This window comes from Leucopleurus acutus, assembly GCF_964270905.1.
Source record: "Leucopleurus acutus genome assembly, chromosome: 7".
NCBI classification, from domain to species: Eukaryota; Metazoa; Chordata; class Mammalia; order Artiodactyla; family Delphinidae; genus Leucopleurus; species Leucopleurus acutus.
In genome coordinates, this window is record NC_139150.1 from 79,519,420 (window position 1) to 79,538,963 (window position 19,544).

At 37.3% G+C, this 19,544-nt stretch overlaps 1 protein-coding gene and 1 pseudogene across 2 annotated transcripts in view; one reads left to right on the plus strand and one right to left on the minus strand.

Annotated features, from left to right (window-relative positions):
• LOC309963984 (uncharacterized protein) overlaps positions 1-19,544 on the minus strand; it is a 212,132-nt gene that overhangs the window by 141,749 nt on the left and 50,839 nt on the right. The gene's annotated exons all lie outside the window — the stretch shown is intronic.
• On the plus strand, positions 3,020-4,148 carry LOC309964553 (solute carrier family 25 member 36-like; annotated as a pseudogene). The gene is made up of 2 exons: positions 3,020-3,403; positions 3,597-4,148. The product of its transcript is annotated as a solute carrier family 25 member 36-like (transcript).

A 19,544-nucleotide genomic window follows, 5' to 3' on the forward strand; every position in this document is an offset into this window, starting at 1 on the left:
AGAGAACATGAAAGGAGCACCAACAGTCTCATTCTTATTGAGTTTGAGTTGTGCAACTGAGCACAGGAGAGAATGTGGACAGGAAATTAGCAATTGAAAGGGCAAACGGGTGTTCCACATAGACTCTTCTTCTACTGAACAGTGACAACATCACACTTTGTGTATCATTCTTCCTTACCATTACATCTTATCTCCTCCAGTAAATGATAAACTCCCTGCAAGAAGCATCTTTGTATTATTCATGAAGTATTTGGCAGATGGGCATTCAGAAGATGTTTGTTGAATAAACGAATGGATGAGTGGATAAACGGGTGGGTAGAAGGGTGAAAAGCTTGTGAAATAAAGCTTATATTATTCACATGTCAAAAAAAGGAAGAACATACTCCCCAATATCAAGATGAGCAAAATATTCCAAGTCTTTTTGGAAAGAACTATCACATTATTTGTGTGTATGTTTATGCTTCAAAGCCACCCACATGATTTTTGCAGCTGACTGTTTCAAAAACTAAAAGCACCACTGCATTTTGAAAAAATCTTGATGTTAGTTGTCTGGCCATGTGTTGTAGCCTTAGGAGCATTTTCTAAAGACATATTGCCTGTAGAAATTAGTGAGGGAAGATTATGACAGAAAAAAAGAAACATTCTTAACAAATTAGGTCAAAAAGAACCTATAATATACTCCTTTAAAAATTATACTTGAATTAATGTTCAGAACATTTGTTTAAGTGCTAGAGGAGGGATAAAGCTCTTGTGATGAAGAGATTATGAGTTTAGAGCTATGGAATTAGGTTTACCACATTTAAGTGTTCTAGTGAGAATAAAATTCTAACAAAGAGAGTGCCGGAATGTTTCCTCTGTTTTATTATTTCAATTTTACTCCCAACAAGCTGCCCAACTTGCTGGTCTGTGATGTTTCTCTACAAACTTACGTAGTGATAAGCAACTCTGAGTGCAGCTTAAAACCCTATGCAAAATCTAGCTTCTGCCCCAGATACTGGAACTATGTGGCAGAGAATTTAAAATAATTTTGATTAATAGGTTAAAAGTTCTAATTTAAAAGGCAGAAGACATCTAAGATCAGAGGGGTAATTTCTTCAGAGAGAAGCTAGAAATAAATAAGACAGTAACAGAGATAAAGAATGCCTTCAACTGCTCATCAATAGACTTGACACTTGAAAGAACAAATGACTTGAAGAAAAGTCAATAGCAATTACTCAAACTGAAATCCAACAGGAAAAAAGGAATGAAAAAAAATCTTAATAGAACATCCAAGAGCTGTTGAACAAAATGCCAGAGGACAAGAAAGAAAAAAGGGCCAGAAGAACATACCTGAAGAAATAAAGGATGAGAGTTTTCCAAATTAATGATAGTTATGAAGCAGTAAATCCAAGAAGTCCAGAGAACAGCAAGCATGACACATTTAAAAAATATATAGACCTATCATATTCAAAGTGTTAAGAACAAAGACAATGAGAAATTCTTCAAAAGAAGCGTAATATACAGAGGAATGAAGACAAGAATTGCAACAAACTTCTATCAGAAACATCCAAGCTAGAAGACAACACCGTTTAAATGTTGAAAGAAAAACTGTCAACCCAGAAGTATTTTTTTTAATATTGAATTCATTTATTGATTCAGCAAATATTCTTCATGGTAATAAGCCTCCCCCTTTTGATATGGATTCACTTTATTTTTTTTAATTGAATAAAAGAGTCTTTAAATTCTATAGTGCTTTACAATTTTCAAAAGTTTCACACACATGATTTCATATAATCCCATAATAACCATTTTTTATCTCCTTCCCCTATATTGCCCCTCCCCCTTCCCACTCCTCACTGGTAACCACTAGTTTGTTCTCTCTGTCTTTTGAGTTTGCTTCTTTTTTTATATTCACTAGTTTGTTGTATTTTTTAGATTCCACATATAAGTGATATATAGTATATGTCTGTCTGACTTATTTCACTTAGCATAATGCCCTCCAAGTCCATCCATGTTACTGCAAATGGCAAAACTTCATTCTTTTTTATGGCTGAGTAGTACTCCATTGAGAATATACATTCCACATTTTCTTTATCCATTCATATATTGATGAACACTTAGGTTGTTTCCATACATTGACAATTGTAAATAGCTCTGCTATGAACATTGGAGGGAACATATCATTTCAAATTAGTGTTTTTGTTTTTTCAGATATATACCCAGGAGTGCAACTGCTCTCAACCCAGAATTCTTTATCCAGCAAAAATATCTTTTAAAAATGAAGGACAAACAGGGACTTCCCTGGTAGCACAGTGGTTAAGAATCCACCTGCCAATGCAGGGGACACAGGTTTGAGCCCTGGTCCTGGAAGATCCCACACACCGTGGAGTAACTAAGCCTGTGTGCCACAACTACTGAGCCTGCACTCTGGAGCCCACAAGCCACAACTACTGAGGCCCACATGCTCTAGGGCTCATGTGCCACAACTACTGAGCCCGTGTGCTGCAACTACTGAAGCCCACATGCCTTAAGCCCATGCTCTGCAACAAGAGAAGCAATGAGAAGCCAGCGCACCGCAGCAAAGAGTAGCCCCCGCTCACCACAACTAGAGAAAGCCCACGTGCCACAACAAAGACCCAATGCAGCCAAAAATTAAATTAAATTTTTTAAAAAATGAAGGAAAACTAAATACCTTCAGACAAAAACTAAGGAAATTTATTACCAATATACCTACTCTACAAAAAATGTTAAATTTCTTCAGGCAGAAATAATATATCAGACTGAAAATTGGATGTACCAGAAAGAAACAAGAATAAATTAAATGGAATAAATGAAGATAAAATTAACATTTTCTTATTTTCAATTATTCTAAAACAAAAGTAATAGTAATGCATTCTATATTTATAGCATATGAAAAAGTATGACAGTAGCACAAAGGATGGGAAGGAGAAATTAAGAATATACAGTTGGGGGGCGGAAGCTGCGACCGTCGCGGCGGCCACATCCCGCCTCAGCGCCCAGAGGACATGCGGGAGAGAGAATGAGCCAGAGGGACATGCTGGTGCATCTGTTTGCCGGAGGATGTGGCAGTACGGTGGGAGCTATTCTGACATGTCCACTGGAAGTTGTAAAAACACGGCTGCAGTCATCTTCTGTGACACTTTATATCTCTGAAGTTCAGCTGAACATCATGGCTGGAGACATTGTCAATCGAGTAGTGTCTCCTGGACCTCTCCATTGTCTAAAGGTGATCTTGGAAAAAGAAGGGCCTCGTCCCCTGTTTAGAGGATTAGACCCCAATTTAGTGGGGGCAGCCCCTTCCAGAGCAATATAATTTGCTGCTTATTCAAACTGCAAGGAAAAGTTGAATGGTTTATTTGATCCTGATTCTACCCAGGTACACATGATTTCAGCCGCAATGGCAGTAATTGTTGACTGACTCATTGAAGTTTTAAAGCTGGAAGGTAAAGCCTTAAAGATCAAGGTGGTGAAATACTCTTTACCAATGAAGAGAGATCTTGGGCAAGTTAGAGCACAAGAAACTGAATACAAAATAATCCAAAATATTTCATAAAAATGGATGTGCAATATTACTGATCATAGTGCAAAAGGTGAAAGGTTTTACTGCAATCACAGCAACCAACCCCATTTAGCTTATAAAGACTCAGTTACAGCTTGATGCAAGGAACCACGGGGAAAAGAGAATGGGCGCTTTTGAGTGTGTCCATAAAGTGTATCAGACAGATGGACTTAGAGGATTTTATAGGGGCATGTCTGCTTCATATGCTGGCATATCAGAGACTGTTACCCATTTTGTTATTTATGAAAGTATTAAGCAAAAACTACTGGAATATAAGATTGCTTCTACAATGGAAAATGAAGAAGAGTCTGTAAAAGAAGCATCAGATTTTGTGGGAATGATGCTAGCTGCTGCCACCTCAAAAACGTGTGCCACAACTATAGCATATCCACATGAAGTTGTAAGAACAAGACTGCGTGAGGAGGGAACAAAATATAGACCCTTTTTACAGACACTGTCTTTGCTTGTTCAAGAAGAAGGCTATGGGTCTCTTTACCGTGGTCTGACAACTCATCTGGTGAGACAGATTCCAAACACAGCCATTATGATGGACACCTATGAATTAGTGGTTTACCTGCTCAATGGATAGCACCACCAGGCTACTGTACTATAAACAGGGAAGACCAAAAGATACAGTGGACCATGGAGTACCGAAGCCAGCTTGGTGGACAGAAGGAAAATAGTGTGGGAACATGGAACTATACCTAAGTGGAAGTTTGGTTGTAGGAATTAAAGTAATCATAACCACATTACTTAGTCTTTTTAGTAATGTGAAAAAAAACCTTGGCTGCCTCCAAGAAAAAGCCTTTAGAAGCGCTCGTTCTTCAAAATTGCCATTTTCTCTACCATGTCCACAGGACACAGTTTGGCATTTTGTTGATTTACGGCAATCAGAGTATAGTGTTTATTCCATGAGCACTTTTCCAGTCTTCTAGACAGAGCCATCTGTAACTGTATAACTATCCAAAGATAGTATTGACAGTCATAAATTTCTAACTTCGGCATAATTCCTATAAAATTGAAAAATAACAATGATAGTAGTATTTTCACGTTTCCTTGAGAGGATCTGGCACTATATTTTAAAGTTAATCATTTGGCATTAGTAGTCACTGTTTTTGACGATAAATGAAGTAGTGTCTAAACATGTGTTTATTTTTAGCTTTAAAATATTTTGGTTTCCACTGCTCACAGGTGCTTTATGTTTAGCATAATGTGAACACTTAAATTGTTTGTTAATGTATCAACTCAAATGGTAATAGTTTGGGACACGACCAGTAAAATGTTGATTCTTGGCCATTTCAGTGACTTGAGCATGTCCTCTTATCTTTTCTAACCTAATGATACATGAATGAATGCAGTGGCTTTTCAGTGACTTATTAATTATGAACTTGAATTATCTCCTGTGATACCTAGGTATCATTTTCTTAAAGTGGAAAAAATTTACTGCGTCTGAATCTTTCTCTATTTGGTTTCACATTAAGAATTTGAACCTTAGAATTATTTCCAGAAGCTCTGCATACATTGCATTTATTTAGTAGAGAAAATGGTAATTTTCAGCTTTGTCCTTACAAGGTGTTTTCTTTTTTTAAGGTGACGTTATAAATATCTGGGGCAGCATAAACATTATAGAAGAAGGGCCCTCTGCAATCTGATTGGGCAGGTAGTGATCCTAATTAACTTACAGTTTTATAAATGAACAAACTGCTTTGGATAAGGAATTTATTCCATCCGAATTTCTTGAATGGTAAATCATAGAAAGATTCAAGTTAATTCAGATTAAGCGTGTTAACAGGATATAGCTTTTACATTTTGCTGTTGAGTTCAACTGCACCTTTTAATACTTTAAATGTATGGCCCTTATGAAGATATTTGCTGTAATTCAATTAAAAGACTTTCACTTATGGATGTTGCTATACTGGTGTATGAAACTTATACAATTAAACTCCAGTGTGGTAGTCATTTCAGTACACATGAAAAAAAAAAAAAAAAGAATATACAGTTGAGGGGCTTCCCTGGTGGCGCAGTGGTTGATAGTCCGCCTGCCGATGCAGGGGACATGGGTTCGTGCCCCGGTCTGGGAATATCCCACATGCCGCGGAGCAGCTGGGCCCGTGAGCCATGGCTGCTAAGCCTGCGCGTGCGGAGCTCGCACAGGGGAGAAGCCACAAGTGAGAGGCCCGTGCACCGCAAAACAAACAAAAAAATAAAATAAAAAAAGAATATACAGTTGAAGGTCTGTACAGTACATATGAAGTAGTATAATATCATTTGAAAATTTATTACTTAAATATGCATATGATAAGCCCTAGATTAACAACTAAAACAAATTTTTAAAGAGGTATAAATAATAAGTTAATAGAGGAGATAAAATAGAAACACTGAAAATGCTCTAGGCAGAAAAGGGGGAGGGGAGCAAAGAACAGAGAGAGGAAATGGAAAATAGCTAGAAAAAAAAGTTTTAATCCAATCATACAAATAATCACATTAAATGTGAATTTAATTTTCAAATTGGATTTTGAAAAGCAAGATTCAAATATGTGCTATCAACAACAAATCTACTTCAAGTTCAAAGACATATATAGATAAAAAGGAAAAGGATGAAGAAAGATATACCATGCAAACATTATACAAATGAAAGCTGGAGTAAGTATATTAATATTAGATGAAGTTAGCTTCAGAAAGAAAAGTAATACTGGGGATAAAAAGGGACACTACATAATGATAAGAAAGTCAATCCTCCATTAAAGTATGCATCTAACAACAGAGCTTCAAATATATGAGCCAAAAACTGATGGAACTGAAAGAAATTAACAAATCCACAATTACAGTTGAAAACTTCAATACTCCCCTCAGTAACTGATAAAACAAGTAAACATAAAATCATTAAGTATTATAGAACTAAACAACACTATCAACTAACTAAACCTGAATAATGTATAGAACACTCCACCTAACAGCAAAATTTATTTTCAAGTGCACATGGAACAATCACCAAGATAGATTATACTCTGAGCCATGAAATGAACTTCAACACATTTAGAATAAAAATCATATTATAACATAAATTTGATATAGATAAACTTTAATATAAAGCCTTATTATTACCAAATGAGAGTGGAAATTTAGGCTCCCTACTCAGTCTTTGCTGACTGGGGTAGCAGAGCACCTGTGTTTTTCCATGATGTTTGGTTGGAATAGGTGGTTATTGTCAAAGTTTTCTGTCTTGCTAAATTGCTTTTTTCCCACCTAGAGAGAACAGGCTTTTCTGTGGGCTTTTAATCTGTGGTCATTGATTTTTCCTGGGTGCAGGCTTCTCCAACACCCAAACTGGAATGTATGAGAGGCAAAAGGGAATCTCATGGAACTCATCACTGTCTCGTTCCTTGAATCCAAGATCCCTAAATAGTGTGCCTTTTCCACTCCACCTTTCAGAGTCTTTTTCTTATTTTTTAAGATAATATTATAAAATATTATGTTATATAACATTATATTATATCATATCATATTATGTTATGTTATATGAATGGAGATTAAAGAGACAAAAATGGAGGTAAATTTTCTATACTTCACTTGAACTACAAAAATGTTGACACCAGTAGACTGTGATAATTTATGTATGCATAACTGCAATCACTAAAAGAATCTATACAAAAAGATGCACTCAAAAACACTATACCTGAATCAAAATGGAATCAAAGTCAAAAATTCTAAAATTTGTTCAAGTAACTCACAAAAAAGTAGGGAAAAGAAAATAGAGAAATGAAAAACAGAAAATAAATTATTAAATGACAATTTTAAGCACAAACATATCAAAAATTACATTAAATATAAATAGTCTAAATATATAATTAAAAGACAAAGATTGACAGAATAGATAGAAACAAAAATGACTAAACTCCTGTCCTGTCTTAAAAAAACTCACTTTAATTATAACTCATTGAACATAAAATGATGGAAAAAGATATATCAAGCATTAATCAAAAGAAAGCAATAGTGCTTATATTAATATCAGAACAAAGTAGGCTTTAAACAAAGAAAATTACCAGGGACAAAGAGGAACATTACATAATGGTAAAAGGGTCAATCCAGCAAAGAGATACAACAATTCTAAACATGTATGCACCAAAAAACAGAGCTGCAAAATAAGTGAAACAAGAACTGATAGAACTAAAAGGAGAAACAGACAAATCCACAATTACAAGTGGAGACTTTTAGCACTCTTTCCTCAACAATTGATAGAACTACTAAACACAATCAATAAGGACACTGAGGGATGTAACAGCACCATCAACTAACAGGATCTAATTGACATTTATAAAACACTCCACACATCTACAGCAGAATACATATTTTTTCAAGTAAACAAAGACACAGACAGGACTTCACTGGTGGTCCAGTGGTTAAGACTCCTCACTCCCAATGCAGGGGACCCGGGTTCAATCTCTGGTCAGGGAACTAGATCCCACATGCCACAACAAAGAGCCCGCATGCCTCAACAAAGGTACTGTGTGCCGCAACTAAGACCCAGTGCACCCAAATAAATAAATAAATATTAAAAAATAAAATAAAGTGTTAAGAAAAAACAAAGATACAGACATGCACTGAAGCATTTACTACATCCACTACACTTCCTTTAATTGATATTCTTTCAAACAGAAAAATTAATAAATACTTGTTAATTATAACCAGTAAAATAATACGATACAGTGATAAAGATAAATTTAATCATGTCAGACCCACTCCTCTACAATTCCTACCCACATAGTTATTGTGGGTATGAGAGATTTGCAATCCACAGATTTACTGGCTGCCTCTGATATTTACAAATTCTCTTTCCCGTTATTCATCTGTATAACGGGGATAAGAATTACCGCTACCTTACAGACAGTGTTTTTATCTCTCTCAGGGCCTGCACAGTCTGTCAATCTGCTTTTCTCTAAGTTTGTTCTTTTCTTCTCTCTGCAGATAGAGAAAATGAAATGGGGAGAAACTTTTCCACACATGTGGCAAAGTTTTAATGTTCTTACTACATAAATTTCAATTAAAAGTGAATAGCGCAAAGAAAAACTTGACAAAGAAGATTAACATGCAATTCAAAATAAAAGGACATTTGATGGGCCAAAAAAGGAGTGAAAACCTCGATTTTATTCAAATAACTAAAATAAAAACACAAATGGACAAAAAATATTCACCTAGTGGCCAAAGAAATGAAAATTAAAACTATGATACATCATTTTTACTTATAAATTGGCAAAATAAAATGAAGCCAGTATTACTGAGAATGCAGCATAATTTACCTTTGCTTATACTGCTGATAGTGCAAATTGATACAAACTTACTACAAGGAACTTGGCAACATCTATTTCATAATTTTTAAGTAGTAATTTCCCTTCTTAATACTTATGTATTATTTGCACTTGTTTAATGAGTTATTATGCTGCAGAAAACATCAGAGATTCACATAAAGACTTATATAGAAGATATTTCTCATGTTTTAGCTATAGTCTAGTGAAAAACTAGAAACCTAAATTTACAAAAAGGAGAGTGATGTTGAAATGAATTGTGATATGTGCATGTGAGATAACACCAGCCGTTAAAATCATGTTTCCTAAAATTATTTAATGATGAGTAAATGAATACAATATAATGTTAAGAAAAAAGCAGGATACACATCATATATATAGTATACATGTTAAAAAATTCATACATAAGAAAAGGCTGAAAAAAATCAAAATTGTAAAGAGTGAGTTATTTCTGGGAGATGAAATTATGTGTGATTTGTCTTTTCTTCTTTATGTTTTTCTCTCTTATAATTTTCTTGCTTTAAAAATACTAATCTGTTCATCTCAGTATTTTCCACTAGACTAGGCTCCTTGTAGAAGGTCTACATTGTCTTCACAGGGGTGCCCTGCCTAGAAACCAGCACAGTACTGATACAAAATAGGAATTTCCAAATGTCAAATCAACAAAGCAATGCTTTTGTAAGCAAAAAAATTGCAGTTGATTTTATTCTTAAATTAGCTGTAATTTATTCAAGAAATAATTATTTTTATGTAAGTGGCATTGAACTTAATCGAGCATTTCTCAGTTATTTCTGGAATTTCATGTAAGTCAAAAATCATAAAGAAGACACTATTAACATTACCTTATAATAAATTAAAGGAGGTTATGGCTTTAAAATATTCTTGTTTTATATATTATCTCTCATTCCAAAAAAGACTTTAGGTGGCCTAAATAAGAACATATAATAATAGTAGTTTATATTTACCAGGTGCTTACTAAATGTCAAGTTTTCTTCTAAGTGCTTTAACTCTAGTAAGTTATTTAATCTTCATAACAACCCTACTATTATCCAAATTTCATAAATGAAGAAACTGGGGTTCCATGTTTAGGAAAATATACAAGATCACACCCCTGAGAATTAGGTGAGTTAGGATTAAACTCAGACCCTCTGGCTCCAAAGCCTACACCTTTGGGGCTATAGAACTCCTTCTGTAAAGTAGAAATTTGAAGCAGAATCAGCTATATGCTGATTTTCAAGTCCTGGTGTGTTCTTCATGTTTAATGTCCATCCATTAAATAGCATGGCTGAAGCATGAAGCACACTGCCCAGATGCTGTGGTGGACAGTGCTCCTGTTTTTAGCCCAACTTTCTTTCAGTCCTTGACCTCTCTCCTTGTGGTAGCCTTTCCTTCCCAAAACAACACGTATATCTTCACGTCTGTCTGCCCTCTACTTCATCAGCACTTACAAACATGAAAGAACCTTTTCAACTTGTTCATTCTCAAGTATACAGTGACTGATGGGACACTGTTACTCCTTCCAAGGAATTTGGATTTTTAACAAGAAACAGATTCTTAAAAAGAAGACCAAATCTCTAACGGTGAGAGTTCCAAGGATTGGCAAGGCTGTGAATGAAATAGTTGGATATAGAGAGTTGCTGGTGCCGCTAAATTTATATCCACAAAAGAGGCAATCTGGGCCTCTGAAAACAGTATGAGCTTTGGAGTCTACCATTTTCTAGCTGTGTGAACATAGGAAATGTAGTTAATTGGGCCTCTTTTTTAATTTTTAAAGGAGAACATGGTACCTACTCTCCAGGGATGTAAAAAGATTTAGTGACAATGTTTATAAATTAGCACCCACAGTCTCCAGTGTGGGGCTAATGCTCTATAAATTATTGGTATTGTACTTAGCATTCATTTTGGTATAAGTATAAACATTAGGGACATTAACATTAACATTAATTGACATTAACAAAAAAGTACTGAATCTAGCATCAGAAAACCTGGCTTTAGAGCATTAGCTCAACCTTGACTCTGTTGAGAGAGGCAATCCCATGCGCTGTGAATACCCTTGCACATTCTTTCTGGGTGTGCCAAGAATGTAAGGCCCTGGGGACTCTTTATCTGGGCTATTTCTCCAAATTGTTTTTGCAGCAAGCAACTTTGAAGGATAAGGTAATGTCTCCACCCAAACAAAGAGCAGGTTTGCTTAGCACTCACTATAAAAACAGTAAATTCCTTTCCTATGACACAACCCCCTGCATGTGCATCCATCTAGGTCCATCTATGTCATCCCGTGGGGTCTGGAGGACATGGAGAAATGGAGCTGACATCATTCTCATGCTGTTTGCTGTGCTGCCTTTGTCTCTGACCTAGGAGTTTTATGTCTGCTACCAGCATCCAGAGAACATAACAGGCTAGCTCATCAGCTTACATGTAGGGTAAAACCTCAGAGCCCTCACAGGTCATGACAGACCCCTAATTTACCATAGACGAACAGTAACACCTGCCCTCTCTCCCTCATAGAACTATTGGAATAGATAAATAAAATACATATTCATGCAGATTGTCAATTTTTAAGTAAGATGAGAGACTTAACACAAATAACTGCAGACCGTAAGGTGAGCCTTGTGTCATAGCATTGAGAGACTCTCAAATAAAGTAACACTTTACTGTTAGCTACAGGTCAGCTAGTATCTATATTTTTTAGACTTTACCTTAAAAGCACTCTATGTGGTTTTGGCATCGAGCGATACCAGATTCAGAGAATAATGGCATGTGAGTGATACAATCCTATACGTGCATGCCAATGAACCTTCTGGTAACTCAAACTGAAACAAAGACAAAAGTTTCCAAAACATCGACTTTCCTCTGCTGAGAATTACATCATCCTTTTTTACTGTAGTCTTGATGTAATAGCTTACATATTCATTTTTCACTTACTTAAATGAACTTTATCCTGTGGGGAGCCTACACTGCTTTCCAAAAGTATTTGGTCTTTTTCTTCTGGACTAAAGATGGTGAAGATTCACGTGGAAAGCTAGATTTACCCTGCTCCCTCTACCTTACATGCATCAAGGCCAAAGAAAAAAACATCTGCTCTGAGATTTACTGCCAACTACAAAGAACTAATAGAAAACCAGGGCCTTTGAGTGGTGAGAATGCTAGTTACAGTTTGAATCTAGCAAGTGGTTACTGAATATGCAATGCCTATTCATACGCTGAAATCTTCAAATGGCCAGATGGACCCGGCTCACATTCAGAGAACCACTGAGAGTCATCCAAAATCACCATAACTAGTACCCTTGACATTTACCAAACCACAAACCAAACCTTGCCCACATGAAAAGTGATTAAGTGAAGAGTCACTAACACAGCTTTAATATTTCATTAGAAGCCTCTAATTAAAGGGCAGCCTTTTGTTTCAACACTAAACCAAAGTGATAAGAAATCCATATGCATGTGAGCATGATGAATGTTTTATTAATAACAAATGGACCCACAATGAGATCCAAATGTCTGGTGAAATAATTGGAGGCCAAAAGGAAGTAACTTGCCTGAATCAGTTTACAAGTGTTTTTTGTTCTTGTTGTTTTGTTTTGACTGATGAAAGAAGGAAGTTTTGCGTGGCACCTGAAAAAAAAAAATCTGAGCAATGGACAAGAGAATATAGTGCACACACCTCCCATGTGCCTCTGGACTCATAACCACAAAGGAGGAGGCTACCTGTGAGGCTCTGGGGGCTGTCAGAGCATAGACTGCAGCACTGATTCCAAGCGACAGAATGAAACCTCAGAACATACAGCCTCCCTGGCAATCAGAAATTGTGTTTGATAACTTTTGCTGCTCTTTACACTAACACTTTAACCATGTGTCTACTCTATTTGCTCTGGTTCAATGATCCTAGACAATAGACTTTAATGTGAAAAACAGGTAAACAGCTCAGTATTACCAACTGAACACTACAATAATTTCTTCAGGGTTTGAGAGGATTCTCTGCAGCCTGCATTTTCTCATAATAGCAGCCAATCAAGAGAGTAGAGAAAATGAAGGAAGAAAGGAGAGAGACACACAGAGAGAGACAGAGAGAGAGAGCAGTAGCTAAGAAATTAAATTCTTAGAAGTATTGTTTTCCAGTTAGTCTTCAGAAAAAGAGCCTTATTTTTCATTTATTCTGTTTACTTTAATTTTTACAATATTGATAATTTCCTACATAATTTTCTTTTTATATAACTAACCTCTTTGTAGCTATAACAGTGCACTTGCTGCTTCTGGTGTGGATCACTCCTCCTCAGATAAATGCAGTCACTTTCTTCTCTAGGTCTCTTCAGGACTCTGGGGCTGACCTGGGACCTCTCTGCTGCCCAGGAGACATTCAGATACTCAGGAGGTAAACTGCTCAAAAGTGAGGAAGGCAAGGTCATGCCACGCAGCCTCTTAGGCCCTGGGAGAATGTGGACACTCTACGGCAACCTGCAGTCTGATCAGGAGGCTCAATCCTTCTAAAGCAGGAGCCAGGAACTCCTGGAGACTATTCTTCCATTCCATAGGAGGTACGTTTGGAATAAAGAGATAAAAGACTTTTAACAACAAACTGCAGAGAAGAAGGAGACAACTGGCTACCGTTAAGACAGGTACTGCTTTGTTCTCAATTGGAGCTATACATGCCTGTATAATGCATGTACAGTGCACTTATGTCCATTTATAAGACTTGTAGTATGGCGGCCTTAGTGAGTGATCAGTTTATAGTCATGGACTTGATGCTTTGTTTGTTTGTTTCTGTGAGGATTTTTTAGTTTGAAAAAAGTTTTTTTTAATTTTAATTAATTTTTTAATTTTTATTTTATATTGGAGTACAGTTGATTTACAATGTTGTGTTAGTTTTGGGTGTTCAGCAAACTGATTCAGTTACACATGTACATATATCCATTCTTTTTCAGGTTCTTTTCCCATATAGGTTATTACAGAATATTAAGTAGAGTTCCCTGTGCTGTACAGTAGTGGACTTGATGCACTGATTATATTTTGACCTTTATATCATTCATATATCACACACCAGTATAACCCCCAACTACACTGTAAACCACCACACCCAGGCCACATCAACCTGAACATCCAGTTAAGACTGTGAGATCTGGTAAGAGATTCTCAGGCTCAGCCTCCACCAGCCGAACTACTTCCTGCCCTATGTCGCTCGTCCTTTCTTAGAGGGTTTGTAATTGTCCCCCCGTGTTCCTGAATTGTGCTCCTCCTTAGCACCTCCCTGAATCCTCCACTCAGGGAGCGTGATGCTTGATGCCAGATGTGGAATGCCTTTTCCACCAAAGTTGAGTAAATGTGACCAGTGTTCTCCCTACCTCGTTCCTGCCATGATTCCTTGTGTTCTGCTTTATCTACTTTAATACCATCCTCCAGTAAATCTTCTAAATAGGATGTTTGTATCATTTTTAATTAAGTGTTCCTCCTGCTTCCCATATTTTAGTATTCTAGTTCCCTTGAATGGGAGGGATCAAAAAGTGTGCCCAGCGAGGGACTTCCCCGGTGGTCCAGTGGTAAAGACTTCGCCTTCCAATGCAGTGGGTGTGGGTTCAGTCCCTGGTTGGGGAGCTAAGATGCCACATGCCTCATGCCAAAAAACCAAAACATAAAACAGAAGCAATATTGTAACGAATTCAATAAGATGTTAAAAATGGTCCACATCAAAAAAAAAATCTTAAAAAAAAAAGTGTGCCCAGCGAAACTGTAGAAGCTGGGTTCTGGGGCCCTGTCCCTTTCCAAGATGCTCCATCCCAGGGTGCTCACCTACATGGTGTATTTATCTTCCCGTCAGATTCATCTCTGTTGCATTGTCAGATTTCCTTAGATACTATACAAGTCCTCTTACCTGATACAATTGGGACCAGAAGTTCATGTGTTAATAAAAAAAAAAAAGAATATGGAGAAATCTTAAGAATTAGTAATATATATACTATGCTAAGCAAAACAGTGGTCTCCAAAAGATATCCACATCCTAATTCCCAGAACTCGTGAATATGCTATGTTATATTGGTAAAGAGAAATTAAGATTGCAGATGGAATTAAGGTTGTTAGTCAGATGATCTTAACATAGGAAGATTATCCCTGATTACCCTGGAGGGCCCAGTGCAATCACAAGGGTCCTCCTCACAATTGGAAGAGAAAGGCAAAAGAGGAACAACCAGAAAGACGACAGCATGAGAAGGATTCAGCCTCTTGTGGCTGTCTTTGAAGATGGTGGAATGGAGCCACAAGCCAAGGAGCGTAGGAGTCCTCTAAAAGATGGAAAAGGCAAGGAAATGGAGTCTCTCCAAGAGCCTCCAAAAGGAAAGGCCCCTGCTGACACTTTGATTTTAGCCCAGTAAGACCCTTGGACTTTTGAACTACAGACCTTGTAAGATAATAAATTTGTGCTGTTTTAAGCCACTGTGTTTTGGTAATTTGTCACAGCAGCAATAGGAAATGAATACATGTATACTAAACATTTCAGGTTAAAACATGTAACTGCTTATTCACCTGCCAACGTTTTTATGTATATCACAATTTGGAGTTACATAAATCCTTTTTCATTAAATCACACCCATATATTTGGCTATAATTTCCAATTCAATTTCTTAAAGTGAAACAAATATCTGCTAAAAGATTGTATCTAAATATAAACATAACTTTTAAATCAATAAGAAGAAGTAAAACAAACCAACAAAAAATAGACAAAGCAGTTAAGACATTTTAAAAGAGAAGTTAAAGGAATGGCCAATGAGCATGAAAAGATGTTCAATATCAGTAGTCACCAGGAAAGCGCAAATTAAAATCACAACAAGATATGACTATGTACCCATCAGAATGGCTAAAATTTAAAATACTGCCAAGTGTTAGCAAGGATTAGACTTTTAATTATGCAGCATTTGAAATAACACATTTTTGCTGTCTTTTTTTGGAAGTTTCATCAATAGTTCAACTGACTCTACAGTTTATTCAAGAAGCAAACTGATAGATTTTCAGAGTTTTTACATATTTCTAAGATTAAAATTATTCTTAAGATGTACATTCAAAGAAAAACAAATCTTTTTTTTTTCTTTCCCAAGAAAGTAGTTCAGAAGACAAAGAAGCAACACAGACAAAGTTTCAAGGAAAAAATATTGTGACCCAAATTTACTGTTCATGTGAAAGGAAAAAAAAAAAAATGCTGATAAGCCATGTAACAAGAAGGAGGAGAGAAATAGAGAAAAGAGAGAAGGAAGAAGGAAGGGAGGAAGGGAAGGAGGAAGTTATATTATTTGAATATGTTCAATAAAACAGTACATACATCAAAAACTATCCTTGAAAAAAGGCACTAGAACATAAAAAATTAAGTAGCAATAATGTCGGTCTAAAATACTACATTATGTTTTAATATCTTAGGATGTAACTAATGCTATGAGCGGAAGAAAGTAAAAGCATACTAAGTTTCTCAGCTTTTACCCTCTGCTATAAACGAAATATTTTAGATTTCCAAAATAATAAGGACTGTCAACAATTAACTGTTATATATTCATTAAAAATAATGGCATTTCTGCAGCCATAAAAGGAATGAAATCTGCAGCCATAAAAGGAATGTTGTTACAACATGGATTATGCTAAGTGAAAGAAGTCAGACAAAGACAAATACCATATGATGTCACTTAGATGTGGAATCTAAAAAACAAAACAAATGAACGAACATAACAAAACAGAACATACTCACAGATACAGAGAACAAACAGGCGGTTACCAGAGGGGAGGGGGGTTGGGGGATGAGTGAAATATGGGAGGGAGATTAAGAGGTACAAACTTCCACTTCAAAAATAAATGAGTCACAGGGATGAAATGTACAGGGTGGGGAACACTGTCAATGATATTGTAATCTTTTTTTTTTTTTGGCCATATCAGGTGGCTTGCAGGGTCATATTTCCCCGACCAGGGATTGAACCTGGGCCCTCGGCAGTGAAAGCGTGAAGTCATAACCACTGGATCGCCAGGGAATTCCTGATATTGTAATATCCTTGTATGGTGACATATGTTAACCAGACATTTTGTAGTATATAGAAATCATTTTGTAGTATATAGAAATATCGAACCATTATGTTGTGCAACTGGAACTAACATAGTGATGTAGGTCAATTATATTTCAATTAAAAAAATATGTAGACCCTGGGAGGAAATACTTCAAAATGCTAATGATGGTTACCTCTGGTGAGTGGGGATTATGGCTGACTTAATTTTTACTTTATGCTTTTATGTATTTCTAGTTGTCTGCCATGAACATGTATTGCTTGTAAAATTAGAAAGAAAATAATAAATGTCACTAAAAATTTTTAATACATATTTCTGATAAAAGATAGCACAATAAATCCATTTCCCCTCAGATCACATTGACTAGATTTGGTTTCCATGCCCATCCTTAGAACTAACATTTGCAAACACCAATCATGAGGCATCCTGTGTTGGGAGTGAGGCTGACCTTCCTGGAGAACAAGAGGGTGTTACTAGCTAAACATCATAGTTCTGTTTCCAGGAAAGAAGGGATGGAAGGATTGGCTGTTGAGAAATCAGTGAATAGAATCAATGTCCTCCAGCCAAAGATCGCCAGGAACACACCTATAGGTGAACTAGTTGGGTTTAGTGCTCATTGCAGTGAGGGAGGACGCACACCATGGGGAACTGTGGGGCAGCTCAGCAAGAAACTGTGTGGAAGGATTAATTCTAGAAGCTGGGCATGGGTTAGGTGATCTGGGGGAGGGTTGAAGGAAGCAGGACTTTGCTGTAGATCAGATGCCATCAGGAAAGAAGGGCAATTCTAGCCTACATTCTTAATAAATCTTATCTACAAGGTATGTAGTGAGGCCAGAGCTGCGACAGTCACTCATATTAGCCAAGAGAGAGGGACGTTTGGTATCTGTGGTTTGTTTTTGCCTGCACCTAGACAAAATTATCAAGTTTTCTCATTTGTGTTTTCTCTCACTTCAGCACAGTCACAGAACGCCCTTGTCTGACGTCGCTGTTCCGTGAGATTGTTTATGTCCACTTGGCCTAGTTGTAAGTGTCCTGCCAGTTCCCGAAGGTCAGGAGCTGCTTTTCTCCTTTTAGGGAGTTCTATCCAGACGGTGGGGATGAGGTGAGACCTAATCCTAATGCTGTTATTTGTACCTAATATTCTTGATGCTTCGTATACCTATTAAGAGCTACATATTCGACAAGATTTCACTAACCACTATTTTTAAAGAAAAATGTGTCTGTATCGAAACTAATGAAACAGTTCATTTTCTCTGTGCAGGAAACGATGACCCCCCCCCTCCCTATTCCTCAATTCCCCTAGGAAATCTCAACAGCGGTTCTGTTTGCAATAAATATGTAGGGCTTTGTTTGTTTACTTGGTCTTCCCTAATACTCACAAATATTGATTTATATCAGTGGATTTATTTAAATGGCAAACAAAAAATAACTTCCCCAGATGAGCATTTCTAAGCCAAGTTTCTGGCCGGAGGGAATACGTTTCCCTTTCAGTTATATATAATTCTCTCCAAACAAGGTACTATCAGGGGAAGTCTAAGAAACAGCATATGTTTCTTAGACTCAGCCTATTGTGGCTTTATGTCACATTTCAGCTTCAACCAGGGCTGAGTCACACAGCACAGAAACCAACAGAAACAAAAGGTTCCATTCCCACTGCAAAGAGTAGCTTCCAGGTCTCAGCAGACAACGGAAAGGAAAGAATACTTTTCGGAAACAGAAAATGAGGCTTTCTCTATGCCTAATTTACCTTCAGAGTCCTACCATTCTGAGCTTTCTCACCACTTTAACCCTCTCAGCTCAAGGAAACCAAAGTAAGAAAAGTAAACTGGCAGTCATTAAGTCTGTTAGACAAATAAATCCCCCAAAATTACCTGTTTGGTAACTATCTTCTACAATCTCCTGAGTTGGACACAGAAGACAGCCATGGACATGAGTCAGGCTAGCGTGCCTCTGAGGAACTGGAGAGCCCAGGAATTGAGACAGATCTGGGTCTCAGCTGTGCCAGTTCACCTGAGACACAGTGACAGCCAGTGGACAAAGCTTGCCTATCTGAGGACATGTCTTATAGTATGATCGCTCGATGGGGTGGAGAATTCACTCTCTGCAGTTTCCCATCATTTCCCACCCCCTGCTGCCCGTACTGCCTCATACGCTTCTTTAATCCATGGGCAGTTGGTCAGAGTAATCCTTCCTTCTGATTTCTAGGTCATTATTCCATGACAGAGACTTTCAGGAAAAACTTCACAAGAGGTCAGCCCCTGCCTTGTTCCTCTGATTTTGCCTTCCTATCCCCTCCCATCAGGAATGCCCAATGACCCATGTACAGCCCAGGTCCAATGTGGCAGGGACAGCAAGGAAGCAGCAGCTTCAGATTTCAAGGTGGTGGTGCCTGGACCTGATTCTGTCACCCATGGACTTGGGATCTGCCCTCGGCCATCTGGTAGACCCCTAGTCATAGCTCTTCTTTCTGTCCATCCCCTGCCCTGCAGTGTTGATCCAGACTCTGTGACATGACTTCCTTGATTTTCCTGCCTTATACTCCCACTGCTCCCTAGGACCACCTGAGCCCAAGGAAGCCTGATTAGGGCACAAAGATCATAGCAGCCTCTTCTGGGAGACTGGGTACTATTCCATCTCCCTGCTTCTGGCTAGGG